We start from the raw sequence: 7,111 nt of genomic DNA on the forward strand, positions 1-7,111 counted from the left end.
GGGCAGCTGCCAGGGCTGAGGGCACAGTCAGCTGGCAGAGCTAGAAGAGAGGAATTGCCAGCATGGAAATGGATTTAGGAGATGGGCACTATTGGCATCCACAGTTTCTCTGTGAAAGCTTCTACTCTAACTTCAGATGCCCTACAATAAAATAGATAAAACGCATATAAAAAATAAGGATCGTAAAAAACCACCATTAACATAACCAGGAGAAAGACTCCGTCCCGCACCTGGTGCCCCAGGCTCAGACACAAAGCCAAGTTTTCACGGCCTTACAAAAGGCCAGCAGGGTTGGGGCTAACCTGATTGCAGACGACGACATACTTGGCTGACTGATAATGGGAATTGCAGGCCTACAGATATGACGGTTAAGAGACCGGGGAAAGGAGAATGGCCACCTTGAGTCAGGATGATGGGAACTGTAGTCTGACATGGTTGGAGAGCCAGGCTAGGGAAAACTGGAAGGCGTCTGTAAGCTGTGCAGGGGATGAGAATTGCAGTCTTACAGATTTGGAGATCCACAGTAGGAAAAGAGCATTCATTCATTCATTCATTCACTCAATCAATCAATCAGTTTTGAGGTCAGTATGACTCTGGTGGCTTACAAATAAAAACATGAAAAGAAAACAAAGCATATGAAGGAAAAAGCAGACAACCAAAAAGGCCAGACAGCAGACGCCCCACCCCAAGAACACCCAAAGGGACTCAACCACCACCCTAACAGTAATGCCTGTATAAACTATGGAAGATGGGCATTGTAGTCCTTGCAAAACCCGAGGGCCAGACTGGGGCACGCCGTAAGCTATGGTTGATGGGGCTTGTGGTCTGACGCCTTTGGAGCGCTGGAAGAGGGAAAACAGCGCGCCTATGTAGGTATGGAAGATGGGAATTGCAATCGCACATATTGGGAAGAGCAGACCGGGGGACTGTGCTACGTACGTCGCCGATGGAAGATAAATAACGGCAGTCCTACACATCTAGCGGCCCAGACTGGAGAAAACCGGAGTCCCTGGGCTAGCCGCGGACGATGGGAGCTGTAGTCCCCCACTGCAGGGCACCCCGTTGGGAGGCGCGCGGGCAGGAGAGTCACTCACGCCGACCCGCCCGCCCTGCAAGGACGAGGAAGCCGCCCGCCTACTCCCGTACCTGCGGGCCAGCCCCGCCGCCGCCGCCGCCGCCTCGCGCTTCGTCAGTTCTAGACGGCGCGCACTTCCGGCTCTTCCAGCGAGCCGGAGAGACCGCCCCATCTCTATGGTAAGAAGAGGAACCTTGGAGGACGAATCCTAGCCTAACTCTATGGCTGGGAGGGGGCGTGGCCAGCCACTCGGCACGCGCGGCCGCCGGTGCGCCTGCGCGCTTCTCCGCGCGGGGCGGGGCGGGCCCCCAGGCTCCAAAGGGCCTTCGGGAGCCCGTCGCGCGGCGGCGGCGGCGGGGCTCTCGTCGTTGCCAACTGGCGATCGTCCCGGCGGCGGGATTACAGTTCCCAGAATTCCCAGGGGGAGGGACAGTCGCCACGTGGCGGCTTCTTTATTACGTGCATTGGCTCGCTCCCGTTTTTCCCCAATCTCAACCCCGCGAGGTAGGCCGGCCCAAAGAGTGAGCGACTGGTCCAGAGTCATCGCAGGAACTGAGGATGGACTGGAGGCTGAGCGTCCCTGTCCTGCTCTGGGACCTTCACCACGCAGATCTGTGTTGGCCATCCGCATTGACTTTCCAGCCTCCCCTTGTGCTTTCCTGGTGGTCTCCCATCCAAGCATTAACCAGATGATAATGTTCATACATGACGCACCTTTACCAAGGTGCACGGATCCAGGTCTCCTTCATTTTTCCCAAACTGAATGACCTGGACGATGGGATGGATGGGCTGCTGGGCAGATTTGGGGGTGATGCAAAATGGGGAGGTCTGGACAACGCTCAGGATGACAGAACAAGACGGCAATCGAATCCAAGCAGGTTGGAAGATTGGGCTGAGAAGAAAAAGTCCTTCAACAGGAAGGGAAAATGTAGTGCTCACAAACAAGATGGCTCCACGTCAACCTGGAGTGGACTAAATAGTGAGGGCCTACCGGGATCGATTCTGAGGCCAGTAATATTCAACGTTTTTACTAATGACCTGGATAACAGGACTGTCGGGCTGCATGTCCAGTCTGTGAATGACGCAAAACTGGACCTAGCCTGACAGTATGAGATTGCAATCTTATCCGGACAAGCTAGGAAACCGGGATGAGAGAAACAAGATCTCCTTCCACTGGGAGAAATGTGAGATATTACATTTCAGGAGGAAAAATGTAGTGCGCACAAACAGGATGGGGAATTCATGGCTTGAAGCAGCCATTGGAAAAGGCCTTGGGTGTGGTCACTGACAACAAGCTGAACGTGAGCCAGGAGTGTGAAACAGCTTCTAGAGCAGGTAACACAGTTCTGGGCTACCTTAAAAGCAGCATGTGTGATGCCTTATTCCCCTCTCTTTGCCCTTGTGAGACCACACCTGGAGTCCTATGCATGACTCTGGGCACCACATTTCCAGAAGGACACTGACAAGTCAGAGGTGGTCCAAAGGAGGGCGAGAGAGATGATAGAAGGACTTGAAGGCCTCTGAGGACTGGCTGCAGGACCAGAGGATGTTGAGTCTGCAGAAAAACAAACTGAGGGAAGATATAATATCACTGTTACAGTATGTTGAAGGATGGCATAAGGAAGATGGTCAGGAATTCTCTTCCATGGCCACAGAAACCAGAACCAGAACTAAGGGGTATAAGCTGCAGCTACGCAGAGAGCCAGTTTGGTGTAGTGGTTAAAGGCACCAGGCTAGAAACTGGGAGACCGGGAACTATCAGTTCTAGTCCCACCTTTGGCACAAAGCCAGCTGGGTGACCTTGGGCCGGTCATTCTCTCTCAGCCCTAGGAAGGAGGCAATGGCAAACCACTTCTGAAAGAATCTTTCCAGGAAAACTGCAGGGACTTGTCCAGGCAGTTGCCAGAAGTCAACACTGACTCGGCACTAAACAAACAAACAAATCTAGATTTCACTTGAGTAGGAAAAATTTCTCTTCAGCAAAGGATCGTTACCTTGTCGTGGTGCTGGAGCTTGAGCACCTCAATGATGCCATGAGCTAAACCGTGAAGGGCCACCCAAGACGGGAAGGTCATGACAGAGAGGTCAGACTAAATGCGATCCCTGGGGAAGGTAATGGCAACCCACCTCAGTATTCTTGCCGTGAAAACTAAATGGATCAGTACAACCAGAGATATGTCGGTATACCATCGGAAGATGAGACCCCCAGGTCGGAAGATGGTCAAAATGCTACTGGGGAGGAACAGAGGATGAGCTCAACTAGCCCCAGACGTGATGACGCAGCTAGCTCAAAGCCGAAAGGACGGCTAGCGGCCGACGGTGCTGGTGGTGAACGGCGAATCCGATGTTCGAAGGATCAACACACCATTGGAACCTGGAATGTAAGATCTATGAGCCAGGGCAAATTGGATGTGGTTATTGGTGAGATGTCAAGATTAAAGATAGACATTCTGGGCGTCAGTGAACTGAAATGGACTGGAATGGGCCACTTCACATCAAATGACCACCAGATCTACTACTGCGGACAAGAGGACCACAGAAGAAATGGAGTAGCCTTCATAATTAATAGTAAAGTGGCTAAAGCAGTGCTTGGATACAACCCAAAAAATGATAGAATGATCTCAATTCGAATTCAGGGCAAGCCATCTAACATCACAGTGATCCAAATATACGCCCCAACCACAAATGCTGAAGAAGCTGAAGTAGAGCAGTTCTATGAGGATCTGCAGCACCTACTGGACAACACGCCTAAAAGAGATGTTATTTTCATCACAGGAGACTGGAATGCTAAGGTGGGCAGTCAAATGACACCTCGAATTACAGGTAAGTATGGCCTGGGAGAACAAAACGAAGCAGGACACAGGCTGATAGAATTTTGCCAAGACAATTCACTCTGCATAACAAACACTCTCTTCCAACAACCTAAGAGACGGCTTTATACATGGACTTCACCAGATGGACAACACCGAAATCAGATTGATTACATCCTTTGCAGCCAAAGGTGGCGGACATCTGTACAGTCGGTAAAAACAAGGCCTGGAGCTGACTGTAGTTCAGATCACGAACTTCTTCTTGCACAATTTAGGATCAGACTAAAGAGATTAGGGAAGACCCACAGATCAGCTAGATATGAGCTCACTAATATTCCTAAGGAATATGCAGTGGAGGTGAAGAATCGATTTAAGGGACTGGACTTAGTAGATAGGGTCCCGGAAGAACTCTGGACAGAAGTTGGCAGCATTGTTCAGGAGGCGGCAACAAAATACATCCCAAAGAAAGAGAAAACCAAGAAGGCAAAATGGCTGTCTGCTGAGACACTAGAAGTAGCCCAAGAAAGAAGGAAAGCAAAAGGCAACAGTGATAGGGGGAGATATGCCCAATTAAATGCAAAATTCCAGAGGTTAGCCAGAAGAGATAAGGAATTATTTTTAAACAAGCAATGTGCGGAAGTGGAAGAAGACAATAGAATAGGAAGGACAAGAGACCTCTTCCAGAAAATTAGAAACATTGGAGGTAAATTCCAGGCAAAAATGGGCATGATCAAAAACAAAGATGGCAAGGACCTAACAGAAGAAGAAGAGATCAAGAAAAGGTGGCAAGAATATACAGAAAACCTGTATAGGAAGGATAACAATATCGGGGATAGCTTTGACAGTGTGGTCGGTGAGCTAGAGCCAGACATCCTGAAGAGTGAGGTTGAATGGGCCTTAAGAAGCATTGCTAATAACAAGGCAACAGGAGACGACGGCATCCCAGCTGAACTGTTCAAAATCTTGCAAGATGATGCTGTCAAGGTAATGCATGCTATATGCCAGCAAATTTGGAAAACACAAGAATGGCCATCAGACTGGAAAAAATCAACTTATATCCCCATACCAAAAAAGGGAAAACACTAAAGAATGTTCAAACTATCGAACAGTGGCACTCATTTCACATGCCAGTAAGGTAATGCTCAAGATCCTGCAAGGTAGACTTCAGCAGTTCATGGAGCGAGAATTGCCAGACGTACAAGCTGGGTTTAGAAAAGGCAGAGGAACTAGAGACCAAATTGCCAATATCCGCTGGATAATGGAAAAAGCCAGGGAGTTTCAGAAAAACATCTATTTCTGTTTTATTGACTATTCTAAAGCCTTTGACTGTGTGGACCATAACAAATTGTGGCAAGTTCTTAGTGGTATGGGGATACCAAGTCATCTTGTCTGCCTCCTGAAGAATCTGTATAACGACCAAGTAGCAACAGTAAGAACAGACCACGGAACAACAGACTGGTTTAAGATTGGGAAAGGAGTACGGCAGGGATGTATACTCTCACCCTACCTATTCAACTTGTATGCAGAACACATCATGCGACAAGCTGGCCTTGAGGAATCCAAGGCTGGAGTTAAAATCTCTGGAAGAAACATTAACAATCTCAGATATGCAGATGATACCACTTTGATGGCTGAAAGTGAAGAGGAACTGAGGAGCCTTATGATGAAGGTGAAAGAAGAAAGTGCAAAAGCTGGCTTGCAGCTAAACCTCAAAAAAACCAAGATTATGGCAACCAGCTTGATTGATAACTGGCAAATAGAGGGAGAAAATGTAGAAGCAGTGAAAGACTTTGTATTCCTAGGTGCAAAGATTACTGCAGATGCTGACTGCAGTCAGGAAATCAGAAGACGCTTAATCCTTGGAAGAAGAGCAATGACCAATCTTGATAAAATAGTTAAGAGCAGAGACATCACACTGACAACAAAGGCCCGCATAGTTAAAGCAATGGTGTTCCCTGTAGTAACATATGGCTGCGAGAGCTGGACCATAAGGAAGGCTGAGCGAAGGAAGATCGATGCTTTTGAACTGTGGTGTTGGAGGAAAATTCTGAGAGTGCCTTGGACTGCAAGAAGATCCAACCAGTCCATCCTCCAGGAAATAAAGCCAGACTGCTCACTTGAGGGAATGATATGAAAGGCAAAACTGAAATACTTTGGCCACATAATGAGAAGACAGGACACCCTGGAGAAGATGCTGATGCTAGGGAGAGTGGAAGGCAAAAGGAAGAGGGGCCGACCAAGGGCAAGATGGATGGATGATATTCTAGAGGTGACGGACTCGTCCCTGGGGGAGCTGGGGGTGTTGACGACCGACAGGAAGCTCTGGCGTGGGCTGGTCCATGAAGTCACGAAGAGTCGGAAGCGACTAAACGAATAAACAACAACAAGGAAAAATTTCTGGACCGTAAGATCTGCACAAAGGGGGGAGGGTATTCATGGCTGGGGCTCTTTAAGAAGAAGCTGGATGGCTACCTCGCCAGGTTGGTTTAATTAGTTTTCCTGCACATTGCAGAGGGTTGGACTAGATGATCCTTGTGGTCCCATCCAGCTCCACAATTCTGTGATCCTATGACCACTCTTGGGGGTTGCATGGGTGCATTTCTGTGCTTTTGTTCTCAATCATACAGAGGGAATTAGCACTGTCTTCTTCCATTTTTTTCTTCAGATCTAGCCTAAAAGTTTGGGCTTTGTTGATGACCTCTCATCCAAGCACCAACCAGGCCTGAAAAGGCTTGCTGGATGCTGAAACAGGACAGGCAGCCATCTTACCAGGCATGCTTTAACTTGGATTCCTGTGCTGGGCAAGAATTAAACATAGTGCCCTAAATTAGTGTTTCTCAACCTCAGAAACTTTAAGATGTGTGGACTTCAACTTCGAGAATTCCCCATGCAGCATGTGTGGACTTCAGGATTCCCCTGCCTGCGTGCTGGCTGGGGAATTCTGGGAGTTGGTCCACATATCTTCAAGTTGCCCAGGTTGATCCCTTCCAACTTGATGATCGTAAGCCCGTTTAATTTTTCCATCTTTCCACTCTAATAATATTTTGGACTGACCTTACAGCAGGCAGTAACCGGTCATGCAGAGAGGGCATGTTATGAACCCCATCCATAAAAGAATTCCATCTGGTGGGGTCTTGGAAGCGGGCCATCTTTGCAGTAGCTCCCACCCTCTGGAACATCCTTCCCCCAGAGGTGAGACAAGCCCCCTTACTCCTGGACTTCCGTA

Source organism: Candoia aspera, chromosome 8 (genome assembly GCF_035149785.1).
Source record: "Candoia aspera isolate rCanAsp1 chromosome 8, rCanAsp1.hap2, whole genome shotgun sequence".
Classification (NCBI taxonomy): domain Eukaryota; kingdom Metazoa; phylum Chordata; class Lepidosauria; order Squamata; family Boidae; genus Candoia; species Candoia aspera.